The 17,541-nt window shown below is 40.8% G+C and overlaps 1 non-coding gene across 1 annotated transcript; it reads right to left on the minus strand.

Moving 5' to 3' along the window:
• Positions 1-611: 611 nt before the first annotated feature.
• LOC128282005 (small nucleolar RNA R71) lies at positions 612-716 on the minus strand. The gene has a single exon (XR_008272314.1). It is a non-coding gene; the product is annotated as a small nucleolar RNA R71 (small nucleolar RNA).
• Between the last annotated feature and the right edge of the window lie 16,825 nt (positions 717-17,541).

Consider the following 17,541-nt stretch of genomic DNA (forward strand, 5'->3'; position numbering starts at 1 on the left):
TTTAATTTTTCTTTCTCTTGGCAGGTTTTTATAGTTTATGACTAGAAGAAACCCGTCAAGACCACTACTTTTTGACGAAGAAATCGATCGCACAGTTCGTAAAAACCAAAGAGAAATAAGGCAAAGCATAAGATACACAGAGAACGAGCAAGAGGACGATACTCAACCCCCAATCGAAGAGATGGCTGAAAACCAAGACAATTAGCAACCTCCTGCAATTACGGTTAATCAAAATCTAGCTCCACGAACTATGTATGATTATGCTAAACCATCTTTAACAAGAACTGAATCGAGCATAGTTAGACCTGCTGTAGCTGCAAATACTTTTGAACTAAAACCTAACACTATTCAAATGATACAACAATTTGTTCAGATTGATCGTTTGCAGGATGAGGATCGCAACGCTCACTTAGCAAACTTCTTAGAACTATGCGATACATTTAAAATTAATGGTGTTTCTGATGATGCCATTCGTCTTCGGTTATTCCCTTTTTCATTGAGAAACAAAGCTAAACAGTGGTTGAACTCATTACCAGGAGGGTCAATCACTACTTGGGAACAAATGACCAAAAAATTTCTATTAAAATATTTTTCGCCAGCTAAAACGGCTAAATTACATAATGATATCTCTTCGTTTGTGCAGATGGATTTAGAAGCTCTTTATGATGCATGGGAGAGATACAAAGATTACTGAGAAGGTGCCCTCACCATGGGTTACCGCTTTGGCTACAGGTTCAAACGTTCCATAATGGCCTGAATCCTTCAACTCGACAAATGCTTGATGCAACTGCTGGCGGAACCATCAATAATGAAACACCTGAAGATGCCTATGAGTTTATAGAGGAGATGTCACTGAATAACTATCAGTGGCAACTCATGAGGACTAAGCCAACTAAAATAGCAGGCATTTATAACATCTATTCGGTTACTATGCTGTCAAACTAGGTAGAACTTCTAAATAAAAAGATTGATGGTTTACTTAGTTCTACTCAGGTACATCCAGTAATGAGGTGTGAGACGAATGGACAAGGAGCATGCACAGAGTGTCAACCCTTTAACCATAGCATCAAGGAGGAACAAGTCCAATATATGGGTAACAATAACTCTTGATCCCAAAATAACCCATATAGTAACACTTACAATGCAAGTTGGAGGAACCACCCCAATTTCTCGTGGGGCGGTCAAGGAAATCAAAGGCCACAACATCCTCCGGGTTTTCAACAACCACTCTATCAGTAGGAAAAGAAGTCGAACCTTGAAGAGATGCTCTCAAAGTTTATACCGGTGTCAAAAACCCATTTTTAGAACACCGAGACAGTACTTAAAAATCAACAAGCGTCAATCCAAAGGTTCGAAACTCAGATAGGTCAGCTTTCCAAATTAATCTCCGAACGACCACAAAGTAGCTTGCCAAGTAATACTAAACCCAACCCAAGGGAACAGCTCAACGTAATTAATATCCAAGATGACGAAGGAGTCGTTGAGCCTGAACCAGGACCGAGGTAAGAAATTGTGGTTATCAAAAGTCAAGGTAAGGTAGGTCATAATAAAAACAAATCAGTGAATGTCAAATATAAACCTCGTGTTCCATACCCCTACGCGATAAGGAAAGACCGCTCAGATGAACAATTTGGTAAATTCCTTAAACTCTTAAAAAAATTACACATTAACTTACCGTTTATTTAAGCTCTATCGCAGATGCCAAACGCAATGAAATTTTTAAAGGAGCTTTTAGCAAATAAGCTGAAGTTGGACGAGGCGTCGCATGTGGAGCTAAATGCAGTGTGCTCAGCTATTTTGCAAAATAAGCTACCGAACAAAATAAAAGATCCAAAGAGTTTTATGATTCCTTGCTTAATTGGTAGTTTAGATGTTAATAATGCATTAGCTGATTTAGGGGCTAGTATCAACGTCATGCCTTACAAAATGTTTAAGCAACTAGGTCTCGGGAAACCCAAACAGACTAGGATGAGCATTCAATTAGCAGATAAAACTATAAGATTGCCTAGGAGTAGTATTGAAGATGTACTAGTTAAAATCGATAAATTTATATTTCCCGTTGACTTCATTGTTTTAGACATAGAGGAGGATAGCAACACTCCTTTAATTGTATGAAGGCCCTTTTTGGCAACTGCTAAAACAATTATTGATGTTGGCACAGGTGAACTCACACTCCGTGTGGGAGACGAAACAATCACCCTTCAAGCTCGAAATTCTAGCAACACACTGAAAATTGAAGGTGATCGTCTAAACCATTCTACTAAAACTGACAATATGATGCAACCTTCTTTCAGGAAATGAGTCTGAATAAAGTACATGAGCCATTCTCAAGAAATAGTAGAGGACCTATTCATGAAGAACGAAGGCTGCAAATTGAGGAGCTAGATGAATGGCGGACGCATAAACTGGGAACACCCGACAAATTGAATCTACGAAAAAACGAGCTCAATACCTTTCCAAATCAACTTAAGGTTGGAGATAGAGTCTTAGTAGATGCCACAGATCCCCACACTATCGCTACCACACCAAATGAAGAAATCCCTCTTACGGTACTCAGTAATTTCCCATTCAGTATGGTCGAGGTGAGTCATCCCAAGTTCGGCACTTTTAAGGTAAACAACACCCGTTTAAAACCTTATTTTGATGATATTGATAGCAGGAATGAGGAGTATAAACTCCTCAAATCACCATGATCATTCAACAGAGAGGTAGGTCGAGCTTAGACTATAAATAAGTGCTTCTCGAGAGGCAACCTGAGCACTAACTGTATTAACTTCTTTAAAATTTAGTCTTTAACACCTAACTTAGTAACAGAGCTCTTGAATACAGGCTTTTCATAGAGACATGGCCAAGCACCACGAGTGTGCTTAGGGCCGTGTGAAAATAGGGCAAAAATTTCCCCAAACACGGGCTACGATAAAACACCACGGTTGTGTGACATGGCCAAGGTCGAGCTTGCCAAAACATCATAGGCGTGCGGCACGCCCATGTGGAAGAACCGTGGGCGAACCTGTTCAAACAGCACGGTGTAACGCCCCAATTTTTAGGTTTTCTGTGTTTCTGTGATTTTTAAAATTTGTGTGTGTTCTGGTTGGTTAAAATATATATTTTAGTAGGTTAGTGGGCCTTTGGAAGGCCCAAACTTAAGTTAAATCCATGGTAGTCTTCGGAATTTTAATTTTATGAACAGGTGATGCAATTGGCGTTTGGGCTTTTAAGAGTAAATGGGTAAAAGATGAACAAAAAGGAGTGTGGTGTAGTGGCAAGGTGGCGCCACTTAGGGGACAAGAAAGTTACACCATAGAGGAAGCAAGGGGTTCAAGGTTCAAGTATTGGCTCTTGCAATATATTTTGGTTTTTCTTTTCAATAAATCTGGAAGCAAGTAGGTGTGCTTTAAAGTTTAATGTGTTGGATTTATGACACAAATGAGTTGATGGCCTAGTGGTGGTAGCGTGAATTGGCATGTGAGAGGACTTTGGTTCGAATCCCTTGGCACGCAAAGGTTGATTATTTTGCTATGTTGGGACGACAAGAGTTGGTGTTGGTTTTAAACTTTGGTGATGGAGGGATCCCACATCGAGAAGCTAACATAATAGTAGATGGAGAGCTGGCTTTAAATAGAGCAAACCATGAGGAGAGTAGGCATACCCTTCTTGGCTGATCCCTTTCGCTTTGTGACGTGCTCGTTTGGGTTGGGCGTCAGCTAAAAGTGTTTGGAGCGCGGATTAACTGCAGTCTCCTAACAGGTGTGTATTTCTCATTACTCTAGCAGTAGGACGGCTATTTCGGGCCGCGATGGGCTGAAATGGGCCATGTGGTCCCAATGGGTCCGTAGGCCCAAGTGGATAAGTTGTAGAATTACTAAAATACCCTTTTATGGTAGGACTACCGATTTACCCTTAGAGGGTAAAATGACTATTTTGCCCCTCATGCGTAAATGACTAACTTGTGTGATGATTGGGTTAGTTTACGTGGATTTATGTTAGTTATCATTAATTCATAAGTCTAATGTGTTAGTAATCGATTGTAGGATTATCGCGTGGGAGATACCGTCATCAATCAGGTGTGTAAATGACACCCTCCCTTAGACTGAATCGGTAAAAGTCGAAATATCGAAACATTGGTATTTTGTGAACTCGCGAGCGTGCGAGCGCTCGTGAGAAATTTGTTAATGAATATGGTGCATTTGGATGATTAGAGTGCAAAGTGTGTATTTTCGTGCACAACGGTATTAGTGGGCTTAATAGGCCGAAAACGGGCCAATTGGCCAACGGGACCACTTTGGTAAAAAGACGAGGTAAGTACTTCTGATTACTTGGTAAACGTTAGAATGAGCATGAAACCTTAGCAATAGGTAATAATTACTGAAATACCCTTATGCATGCAAAATTACGATTTTACCTTAGGGTTATTTTTTTCTGAAAAGCATGATGTTCTGTTTCTGTATATGTAAGCCATGACATATTATTTCTGTTGCATGGGACATGGGTTTATATTGATGGAGGAAGCGTTCTGGCAGCCTCGCTGCAATCTGGTGGCTTCACCACATATATGTATAAATCTGTTCTGGTGGCCTAGCCACAATATCTGTTTCTGGTGACTTCGTCACAATAACTGGCAGCCTCGCTGTAATTTCTGGGGTGTAGTAGTTGGGTGGGTCTAGTAGTCTCCCCACATGGTGTAAGGCTGGTATGGGGGTGTTATGGATGGCTCTGGGTTGGGATTTCTACATTCATGATATATTTGTTCTATATCTACTATGGGCCTATGGGTTTCATTCTGATTTTTGTACTGGGCCAAGGTCCAGATAAGTCTAACTCTGAGGTTTGATCTGTTTTGGGCTATGGTTGAGTTATGTTACACACTGAGTTTACCGAACTCACCTTTATTTTCATCTTTGAAATCCCCAACCATAGTGGGCTTGGAGCCGTGAGGGATTGGAGTGGCCACATCATCGCAAAGTTGGTTTTCTAAGTTAGTTTATTTTATTATTTTATATTCGATTTAATTTTGGGTTTTAAGTTGTAATGAGGACGCTATTTAAATTTCTTTTTTCCGCTATGGTTTTATTTTCTGATTATATTTATACTATGACAAAACTGCTAGTGTTAGGCTGCGCGAGTTTTCAAAATTAATGAACATTTTCAAGACTCAACAAGCACAACAAATGGATAGCCTAAAGATTGATAAACCGACTTTTCATTCAACCGCTGTTTTTACAAAGACCACCCCAATCACTTAAACCAGCGAATGCATACTAAGTCGTAAGTCCATGTGACACGTCAGATATGGCCATAACGTCTGGGCTGGGTTTGGGGTGTTACATTTAGTGGTATCAGAGCCAAGTTGCAACAACTCGACTATGGAACGGGTCTAAAAACGGGAGTTTGTAAAGAAACACTAAAGAAAGGTTTTCAAAAATCATTTTTTTTTGGAACTTGATTATAATTTTTTTCGAGAATGTTTCCAATATTTTTTCTTTACAAATAGATGATTTTAAAGATTAAAATCGATTTTCTAAAATTAGGTTTTTTAGAAGGTGGCGCACCGAATCTCCGGCCCAAGTCTGTAAGATTTTTGAGCCTTTCTGATTGTTTCTGAAATATCTATTATATGCTTATACAAAACCTTATCATAGTACTTTAGTTAGGGTAACACTGGAACTATAGAAACTCTGATAAGTAGACTGAGACTGTAGCTAGGCTACCGCAAAAGGAAACAAACTTAAACTCTGAATTACTGTTATTCATAAGACATCTTTAATAAACACTGAAATATTAAACTGATTCATAAAATTCTTAACCAGATAATACGAAATGAGTACACGAGCAGCTCGTGGAAGAGGCCGTGGACGTGGCCGAGGTAATGCTCAGTGAATCTTCGTTTTGGGACATGTGCTTAAGAAGCAGATGCACTGCACCACCGCAACGGAGGTAGAGTCTCATGATTGAAGTACCGGGGACGATGCTCTGTCCCAGGCAATGCTCTGAGTTTTGGAAAGGGTTGTTGGGGCAAGTAAGGGAAAGAAAATTCGGGGGTCTATTTCTGAGCGGCTCTGGGCCAATAGAGCAGAGATATTTAGGGGCATATCTAGTGTAGCTCTGAATGTGGCTGAGTATTGGTTAGAAGCCACAGAGCGGATTATGGATGATCTGGACTGCTCTGTGGAGCAGAAGCTGAAGGGAGCCATATCATTACTCAGGGATGAGGCTTATCAGTGGTGGCTCACGGTGAGAGATGGAAATCCTATTAACAGTATGACTTGGGAGCTGTTTAAGACAGCCTTCAAAGGAAAGTATGTTGGGGCTAGTTACATCGACGCTCGCCAGAAAGAATTTCTGAACCTGGTCCAAGGGAGTAAGTTAGTGGCTGAGTATGAGTTTGAGTTTCTGAGACTGAGCCGGTATGCTTCTGGGATTGTCGCTTCAGAGTATGAGCGTAGCGTACGCTTCGAGGATGGTCTGAGAGATGAACTTAGGGTGCTGATTGCTCCGCAGAGGGAGCGTAACTTCACTACTTTAGTGGAAAAAGCTAAGATAGTGAGGAAGTGAAGCATCTGAAAAGACGAATCATGAGAAAGATCGAGGCTGTTTTAGGAGAGATTCGGGACTTTCGGTGGTATGAACAGAATGTTAAGAGAGCAAGGGTAATGGAGCCATTGAGCAAAGACTGGATGAATGTTGTTAGACCGCAGAGTTGTAGGAATTGTGGGAAGATGCATATAGGCGAGTGTCTAAAACGTACTGGTGCTTATTTCCGATGTGGATCTATGGAGCATAGGGTTAAGGATTGTCCCCAGGAACCAGATCAGGTTCAAGTTTTAGAGCAGAGGGTCGCTCAACCAGTGAGGGGTGGACCATAGTTTCCGAGAGGACGTGGGCAAGGTAGAGGTGGTAATAGAAATGATCGAGGAAGAGGAGCACCTGGCAAGGGTGCTAGATTTGCTGAGGCTCGTCAGCAGGCGTTGGTGTATGCAGCTCGTCACCGAAAGGAGGGTGATGCACCTGACATCATAATTGGTTCGTTTCTGATTTCCAGTATGCCATACACTGCGTTGATAGATGTTGGATCTACCCATTCATATGTCGCATGTGCTATATCTGGGTCGCTAGGTGTGCGCTCTGAGGAGACCATGAGTGGGGTATCTGTACTAAGTCTTTTGGGTCACTCGGTTAGGGTAGATAAACTGTATAGAGATGTGCCTATAGAAACTCAAGGAAAAGTTTTCTCTGGAGATTTGATGGAGCTACCTTTCAGAGAATTCGATCTCATTTTGGGAATGGTTTGGCTTGTTAAGCATAGGGCTACTCTGGATTATCCTGCTAAGCGAATAATGTTAAAGACCACAAAGGATGAGGAGGTTTTGGTGATAGGTGAGCATAGGGATTATCTGTCTAATGTGGTGTCAACATTCAGAGCCAAGAAGTGGATTCAAAAGGGATGTGAGGCTTATTTGGCATTTGTAAGCCAATCGAAAATTGAGGATCTGACAGTGGATTAAGTTAGAACCGTCAAGGATTTTCAAGTTTTTCTAGAGGAGCTTCCAAGTTTGCCCCCTAACCGAGAGGTTGAGTTTGGAATCAACTTGTTGCTTGGAACGGCACCGGTGTCCATTGCACCTTATAGGATGGCACCAAAGGAGTTGGTGGAGCTGAAAGCCCAAATTTAAGAGTTATTGGATAGAGGCTTCATTAGACCAAGTGTGTCTCCGTGGGGAGCACCAGTGTTGTTCGTAAAGAAGAAAGATGGGTCAATACAGATGTGTATCGATTATCGGCAGTTGAACAAACTGACGATTAAGAACAAGTACCCACTGCCGAGAATCGATGATTTATTCAACCAACTTAGAGGAGCTTCAGTATTTTCCAAGATTGACCGTCGATCTGGATATCATTAGTTGAGGGTTAAGGAGGTGGATATTCACAATACGACATTCAGAACTCGGTATGGTCACTATGAGTTCTTGGTTATGCCATTTGGGTTGACGAACGCACCTGCGGCATTTATGGATCTGATGAATCGAGTGTTCTAGCCATACTTGGATCAATTCGTGGTCATCTTTATCGAAGATATTCTGGTTTATTCTGAAACTGAGGAGAAGCATGATGAGCATCTTCGTATTATGCTGCAAGTGCTGAGGAAGAAGCAGCTTTATGCGAAATTCAGTAAGTGTGAGTTTTGGTTGAGAGAGGCAACTTTCTTGGGGCATGTTGCCTCTGCTGAAGGGATCAAGGTGGACCCTCGAAAGATTGAAACGATTCTGGAATGGAAGCCACCGAGGTCAGTGTCGAAAATTTGAAATTTTCTGGGTTTAGCTGGATACTATAGAAGGTTTGTGGAAGGATTTTCTGTGATGGCAGCGCTTTTGAAAAAGCTTATAAAGAAAGGAGTACCGTTTGTTTGGACTGAGAAACAACAGGAATCTTTTGAGAAGCTGAAGAAAGTTCTGACCGAGGCACCTGTACTGATTCAGCCAGAGTCTGGAAAAGATTTTACCATATGCAATGATGCATCACATGTAGGGTTGGGCTGTGTGCTGATGCAAGAGGGTAAAGTGGTTGCTTATGCATCGCGACATCTTAAACCACATGAAGTTAACTATCCTATTCATGATCTAGAGTTGGCAGCGGTAATCTTTGCGCTCAAGATTTTAAGACATTACCTGTACGGAGAAAGGTGTATTATATACACAGATCATAAGAGTCTTAAGTACTTGCTGACTCAGAAGGAGCTGAACCTTAGGCAGCGGAGATGGATAGAGTTGCTTAAGGATTATGACTGCGCGACTGAGTATCACTTAGGCAAAGCTAATGTGGTGGTGGATGCCCTAAGTCGTAGAACTGTATCTGATCTGAGAGCTATGTTTGCTTGTTTGAGTCTGTATGACGACGATAGTCTGTTAGCAGAACTGCAAGTTAGGCCAACCTGGGTGGATGAGATTAAGGAAAAACAGTCGAGGGATGGGTCTCTGGTTTCTCGATTTCGGTAGGTTAACAATGGGGATACTTTTGAGTTTAGACTGAACAGTGAGGGAGTTCTGTGTTATCGAGGTAGAGTTTGTATTCCGAAGGACTCTGACTTGAGGCAAGCAATTCTGAAAGAAGCTCGTGGAGGTCTGTGTGCTATGCATCCTAGAGGGAGTAAAATGTATCGGGCTTAAAGGAGTTGTATTGGTGGCCTGGATTGAAGCGAGAGGTAACGGAAGTTGTGGGAAAATGTCTGACTTGTCAGCAAGTGAAAGCTGAACATCAATTACCTTCTAGATTTTTGCAGCCAGTGAAAGTACCTCTTTGGAAGTGTGAGAGGGTAACCATGGATTTTGTGAGTGGGTTACCCTTGACACCGTCGAAGAAGGACTCGATTTGGGTAATTGTGGATAGGTTGACCAAATCTGCTCATTTCATACCGTCCGCATCGATTATTCACTTTGGTTAGCCAAATTGTATGTGGCGAAAATAGTGCGGCTTCACAGAGTGCCAGTGTCGATTATTTCTGATCGAGATCCTAGATTCGCATTTCGGTTTTGGAAAAAGTTGCATGAGGCGTTGGGTATGCGGTTGAACTTTAGTACAGCCTTTCATCCTCAGACTGATGGTTAGTCGGAAAGGGTTATTCAGATTCTGGAAGACATGTTGAGGGGATGCGTTATCGACTTTCGAGGCAGTTGGGAGGATTACTTACCGTTGGCAGAGTTTGCATACAACAACAGTTATCAGGCAAGTATTCGAATGGCTCCTTATGAGGCACTGTATGGGCAAAGATGTCGTACACCTAGTTGTTGGACTGAGTTGGGTGAACGACAGGTTCTCGGACCTGAGTTGGTGGCAGATACTGAGGATAAGGTCAAGTTGATTAGAGACTGGTTGAAGGAAGCATCTGATAGATAGAAGTCATATGCAGATTTGAAGTGCAAGGAAATTGAGTACTCTGTGGGTGATATGGTTTTCTTGAAGGTTTCGCCTTGGAAGAAAATATTAAGGTTTGGGAGGAAAGGCAAGTTAAGTCCGCGGTTTATTGGGCCTTATCGGATTCTTAAGCGAGTGGGTCCAGTGGCTTATCAGTTCGAGCTACCTCCAGAGTTGAATAGGATTCATGATGTCTTTCACGTCTCTATGTTAAGGCGGTATCATTTTGACCCTACTCATGTTGTGCCGGTTGTAGAGATCAAGGTCCAAATAGACTTGACTTTTGAGGAAGAGCCTATACAGGTTTTGGATCGAGATGTTATGATTTTGAGGAGGAAATCAGTTCCGCTAGTAAAGGTGCTATGGAGTAATCATGGCAGAGAGAAAGCTACTTGGGAGCCAGAGGTGGCGATGTGTCAACAATATCCTCATCTGTTTGATTCAGGTAAAATTTCGAGGACGAAATTTCTTTAAGGAGGGTAGAGTTGTAACGCCCCAATTTTTGGGTTTTCTGTGTTTTTGTGATTTTTAAAATTTATGTGTGTTCTGGTTGGTTAAAATATATATTTTAGTAGGTTAGTAGGCCTTTGGAAGGCCCAAACTTAAGTTAAATCCGTGGTAGTCTTCGGAATTTTAATTTTATGAACAGGTGATGCAATTGGCGTTTGGGCTTTTAAGCGTGAAGGGGTAAAAAATGACATAAAAAGGAGTGTGGTGTAGTGGCAAGGTGGCGCCACTTAGGGGACAAGGAAGTGACGCCATAGAGGAAGCAAGGGGTCTAAGGTTCAAGTCTTGACTCTTGCAATATATTTTGGTTTTTCTTTTCAATAAATCTGGAACCAAGTAGGTGCGCTTTAAATTTTAATGTGTTGGATTTATGACACAAATGAGTTGATGGCCTAGTGGTGGTGGCGTGAGTTGGCATGTGAGAGGACTTTGGTTCGAATCCCTTGGCATGCAAAGGTTGATTATTTTGCTATGTTGGTATTGCAAGAGTTGGTCTTGGTTTTAAACTTTGGTGATGGAGGGATCCCACATCGGAAAGCTAACATAATAGTAGATGGAGAGCTGGCTTTAAATAGAGCAAACCATGAGGAGAGTAGGCATTCCCTTCTTGGCTGATCCCTTTCACTTTGTGACGTGCTCATTTGGGTTGGCCGTCAGCTAAGACTGTTTGGAGCGTGGATTAACTGCTGTCTCCTAACAGGTGTGTATTTCTCATTACTCTAGCAATAAGACGGCTATTTCGGGCCGCGATGGGCTGAAATGGGCCATGTGGTCCCAATGGGTCCGTAGGCCTAAGTGGATAAGTTATAGAATTACTAAAATACCCCTTTAGGGTAGGACTACCAATTTACCCCTAGAGGGTAAAATGACTATTTTGCCCCTCGTGCGTAAATGACTAACTTGTGTGATGATTGGGTTAGTTGATGTGGATTTATGTTAGTTATCATTAATTCATAAGTCTAATGTGTTAGTGATCGATTGTAGGATTATCGCGTGGGAGATATCGTCATCAATCGTCATCAACCAGGTGTGTAAACAACACCCTCCCTTAGACTGAATCGGTAAAAGCCGAAATACCGAAACATTGGTATTTTGTGAACTCGTGAGCGTGCGAGCGCTCGTGAGACAGTTGTTAATGAATATGGTGCATTTGGATGATTAGAGTGCAGAGTGTGCATTTTCGTGCACAACGATATTAGTGGGCTTAATGGTTTGAAAACGGGCTAATGGGCCAACGGGCCCACTTTGGTAAAAAGACGAGGTAAGTACTTCTGATTACTTGGTAAACGTTAGAATGAGCATGAAACCTTAGCAATAGGTAATAATTACTGAAATACCCTTATGCATGCAAAATTACAATTTTACCCCTAGGGTTATTTTTTTCTAAAAATCATGATGTTCTGTTTTTTATATACGTATGCCATGACATATTATTTCTGTTGCATGGGAAATGGGTTTATATCGATGAAGGAAGCGTTCTGGCAGCCTCGCTGCAATCTGGTGGCTTCGCCACATATATATATATAAATCTGTTCTGGTGGCCTAGCCACAATATCTGTATCTGGTGACTTCGTCACAATAACTGGCAGCCTCGCTGTAATTTTTATGGTGTGTAGCAGTTGGGTGGGTCTAGTAGTCTCCCCACATGGTGTAAGGCTGGTACGGAGGTGTTATGGATAGCTCTGGGTTGGGATTTTTGCATTCATGATATATTTGTTCTGTATCTGCTATGGGCCTATGGGTTTCATTCTGATTTTTGTACTGGGCCAAGGCACACATAAGTCTGACTCTGAGGTTTGATCTGTTTTGGGCTATGGTTGGGTTATGTTACACATTGAGTTTACCGAACTCACCCTTTATTTTCATCTTTGCAAGAAATCCCCAACCATAGTGGGCTTGGAGCTATGAGGGATTCGGATTGGCCACATCATCTGCAAAGTTGGTTTTTCTAAGTTAGTTTATTTTTATTATTTTTATATTCTGATTTAATTTTGGGTTTTAAGTTGTAATAAGGCCGCTATTTAAATTTCTTTTTTCCACTATGGTTTTATTTTCTGATTATATTTATACTATGACGAAACTGCTAGTGTTAGGTTTGCGGGTTTTCAAAATTAATGAACGTTTTCAAGACTCAACAAGCACAACAAATGGATAGCCTAAAGATTGATAAACCGGCTTTTCATTCAACCGCTGTTTTTACAAAGACCATCCCAATCACTTAAACCAGCGAATGCATACTAAGTCGTAAGTCCATGTGACACGTCAGATCTGGTCATAACGTCTGGGTCGCGTTTGGGGTGTTACAACGGGTGTACGACACGTCCGTTTCTAGCACTGTGGTTGAACCTGTTAGATTGACACGGGCGTGGGTCTTCATACACGGGCGTGAGAGAAGCGAACAATGCCAGACATGGCCGTGCAACACAATCGTGTGCACCCACAGGCCCAAGGAACGTAGGCGTGGACTAAATGCTAGACGCTCCCAAATTCAAAATTCGCGAATCACACGGGCTGAAATTGGGGAACACGAGCATGTTACCTGGCCGTGTGCCACAAAATCTATAAATACCCTACACTATTATTTGTCTTCCCCACTCAAAAACCCTAACCATAGTCGCTACAATTCCACATGGCCTCCCCGCGACACCCGTGCGCCGCCTCCAACTCCATTTTTGACGCTCAATCCTCCCTTCCTAGCATTTGTTTACTTCTTTCTTGTCTATTTTAATGATTTCTAAGGCTTTTTATCATAATAATATGCAAGTTTTTATGTTATTTTCATACTTTTAAATGTCATAATCTAGAATAATTTTCATTTTTTTTCATGTTCAAGTTTTTTTTTATTTCATTACAAGATTTCTTTACTCCATTTGATTAGTTAAAAGTAAAATATTCATGCTTAGGATAGGTGGAATACTCATGCCTTATTCAAATATTCTAACTTAATCCTCATACTTTTCAAATACTTCTTGTTATTTGCCAATTTTTTATTTTATATATCTTTTATTATTATGCATGCTATTATCATGCAATGCCACAAAAGTATGTTATAAAATGGATTAGTTTGATTAGAATTGTTAAGTGATGATAGTTGTGGCTAAAGTATTAGTCATAATCTATGACTTTTTGAATTTAGATGCATTTTTCCTTATCCACTCCTCAAAACAAAGTAATGGTTTTGATTGCAGGTTCAGAATGTCCTCTTCACGTGGTAAAAAGGCCACTGTCCCTACTTCAAAGAAAAGAAAGGGAGCGTTATCTTCCTCGGGTCCTACCGCGGAAGTTCGTCACCCTTTCCTGAGGTTCCCCATCGAGCCCCAAGAAGAACTATTCCAAATACTCCGGGCCTGACCTTTAATTGCAGGTGGTTGCATCGATTAGGCCGCGGTAGAACAAGTTCAGTTGGCTGAAGCGATTCAGACCCTCCTAACCACCGACCCTTGGGAGCTGTTCTTTAGGATCATCGAGCCAACATACCTAGAGATCACGATGGAACTATGCTCAACATTCCATCTTCAGGCCGTAATGACAAACTACGATGATCTCGACACAGTCCAGTTTCACCTAGGTGGGTTAGTCTGCCAGCTCAGCGTCCCAGAATTCGGTACGGTGCTGGGTTTATATACCGAGGAATTCAAGGAGGAGAATGACTTACATGCTCTCAACCGCCACATCCATCGTTCTCCTTTATGGTGCTGGGACGTACTAGTACCGGGTGGGGCCACCTACAATCCTAGCCGCTCCAAGGCATCAGCTCTTCCTCCATCTCTGAGGTACCTACATGCCATTTTGGCTCACTCTATTATAGGACGGTGAGAGAGCACTGGCGTCGCCAACACTCATGACGCCTACTTTTTATGGTGTATGTCTCACGGGCACGTCATTGACCTTGCTTATTTCATCGCCCTCGCGATTCAGCACCAGACGGAGTGGCATAGGAAGGGGGTCATCTCCATTGGCCCCTATGTTACTCGGTTGGCTTGACACTTCGGGCTCCTTAGCACTGTAGCCTAAGAATCATCCTTAACCCTCATTGGCCAGATATCTCCACAAGGCATCTCGAGCATGCTTAACATGAGGATGATTGAAAAGCACCGAGGAACCTACCCTCCTTAATATCGTCTCGCCCAATCTACCGAGGAGGAGGCCTACGAGGACATTCTTGATGATCTCCCTCCACAGCAAGAGGACCCACTGACTCAGCCACCACCACCCTCTCGTCCAGTTTATGCGGCGACTTCATATGCTGACATTTCTGGGCGCCTCACTCGATTCTAGCAGCAGTGTTTTCAATGATTTGACAACATTGATCCTACTCTACAGTAGATTTGTCAACACCTCCACATCTCATCGCCAGTCCCACCTCGTGAACCATCCAGCGATGAAGATCTTTAAAAACATTTATCTATTATTTTATGTTTCTAATTTTTATTAAAACTACTTTTTATTTTTATTAGATTTTAGAATTTTATTTTTAATTATCAATTTTGGTTATTTCTTTATGAGTAATTATTCTTCCTAATATCCCCTAAAAAGTTCTTGATCTTATCACAGTTATATAGAGCTCTTAAGCTCATCATCGCATAGGAACTTAAAACTCCACCAGGAAAGGTTCTCCACGACTGCCATGTCCTGATTGACCACGACCATAGCTACCACTAGATATAATATTCTTTTGGTGCAGGACTGATGGACTAATGAACCTCTACCACCGCCGGAGTATCCTCCTCCACTCTCGCACCGATTACTCTTCAAAACCCCAGTTCGAGGAATTCATCATACAGGAAGTTTCACTTCTCTTCCTATCTTATTTTTATATTCTAATATCTACCTTTGTACATTGAGGGCAATGTACATCTTAAGTGTGGCCGGTATTTATTTCATTATCAGAAAAATCCCTGAATGACTGCCTTGTTCTCTTGGAAAGCTCTCATATTGTATTTAGGATAAATTTTGATTGATTTATGACGTTGATTGATATATCTTGAATTAAAACATAGGCATTTATGCATTGATTGTTTAAACCTCAAGATATTAGAAAATCAAGCATGATAAGTTGACTTTTAAGATTTTAAAATCTTAGGTTGTTTCCCAAGTCCAGGTATTATCTTGAATTGGAATTCACGAGTTTAAACATCAAAAAAGCCATACTTTTTGTGAGATTTTTGAGCCTTTTAAGCATCTATTAATTCTTTCATGCTCACTTTTATTATTGCTTTGAGTGCGTCAGTATTGAACTGTTATTCTAGAACTTCCCTGATTACACATGTCAAGACCACACTATTTGAGTTGATATGTCAAGATGATAGAGGCACTTAGGATTAACCCACTCATGCCATGAAAAGCCTACCTCCACGATTAATCCCTAGTAAACCACCTTGAGCCTAACAAACTATTTCTTGTATTACCCTTAATATTAACCCTTAACCAATTATTTTGAAATCCCCTAAATTAATCCCTATTTTTGACGAGATTTGAGTTGAATAAATTGCTTAGCTATGTCTTGTTCTTAATAGTTAGTCTATGTTATTTAACTTGTTCTAAAAAAAAACATGTATACATATTAGTAGTGATCTTCTGTTTGTAAGGTTCAGTATTTAAATTCCATATTTTGAGAAAAAGCTCTGTTGTACGCAAGTGATATTAAATCTTTTTTCTAGTTAACTGATTTTTCAATTCAATTTCGATTCTAACCCTTTCTTTCAGCTTGTGACCACACCCCCTAACCAAGCCTCATTACAACCCTCTAAAGACCTTTTGATTGATGTATCATCTTAAATTATAGTGTTGGAGATTTGATTTTCATGCAAGCCTATGGTAATGACTTTTCATTATTGACTATTGAGTGCTTCAATTATTGTCCTTAAACACCTCAAGTGATTTAAGTGAATCTTTAGTGAGGATGTGAAACTCTGTGATATTCTGAATCAAAGGTAATTACTTAGATGAGGGGAGACACCTATGCTTGCATGATTAAATACTCAACTTGGAATGTTTGAAACTTTTATGATCTTTTAGTTGAATTCTCAATGTATGATTACCTATGGATTATTTTAAGATATTTTTGATAGAGATTATAAGTTGAGAAAGATTTATTTTGACTATGAGTTGAGGATTTTGCTTGAGGATAAGAAACTGCTTAAGTGTGGGGGTATTTGATAAACCGTAATATATACATATTTTTACCCATTCTTAATGCATTTTATGGATAATTTTCCCATAGAATTGGTGAATTCGATGCTCCAAATGCTTTAATTTCATGTTTTATACTTAGGAGAGCATAGGAGAGTGAAAAGAATGAGAAACGGGCCAAAAATGGAGAAAATGGGCCAAAGTATGAAGTCAACACGGCCTGGACCTCCTCACACGGGCCACATGGCCGTGTCAATTTGGCAGGCTCGAGCATGGCCTGAAGTAATCGCACACGGGCGTGTCACACAGGCGTGTCCCTGCCGAGCCCAAGTTGAGTCCAATTTGGAAAAGGCTAATTTTGAAGGCTCTTAGGCATTCCAAAGCCTATAAATACACCCTAGAGGAGGAAGAAAGAGGACACACAGAATAGGGAGTAAGGAATTACTCCAAGGAAACTGATTGATCCATCTCAGAAACCGGATTCACCATCAAGACTGAAGATCTTTCCTCAATTTCCCCTTCAGAAGTTTTGGGTTTTCTTTATGTTTTGTATTCTTTATTATTCTGAGATGTTTTCTTATTTAGTTATGAACTAAAACCCCTAAATACCTAAGGGAATGAAACCTAAGATGAATCTTGTTATTATTTTCTGAATTGTATGATAAATATTTAACTTGTTCTTAATTATATGTTCTTAATTCTTGTTTTGATATCCCAGGATACTGATTCAAGATAAGCTCTTATTCAGAGGAGGAATAGACCTTGTCTAAGAGTACATGTGTCATAATTAAGCGGAGTTGTTTGCGTGCCTAAACATAGGGTGACAAGATTTTGCCGGATTAGGGTGAAACCTAATAAGGGGACCCATAGATCGAGTTAATGTAACCCTAGAGTGTTAATTAGAGAATGGTCTCAATTATTCAATCTAGGGATTAGACATTATGAGTCTTGAATAGGGATAATAACATAACTTAGGGATCTCTACGGAACAAGTTA

This window comes from Gossypium arboreum, chromosome 1 (genome assembly GCF_025698485.1).
Source record: "Gossypium arboreum isolate Shixiya-1 chromosome 1, ASM2569848v2, whole genome shotgun sequence".
Taxonomy (NCBI): Eukaryota; Viridiplantae; Streptophyta; class Magnoliopsida; order Malvales; family Malvaceae; genus Gossypium; species Gossypium arboreum.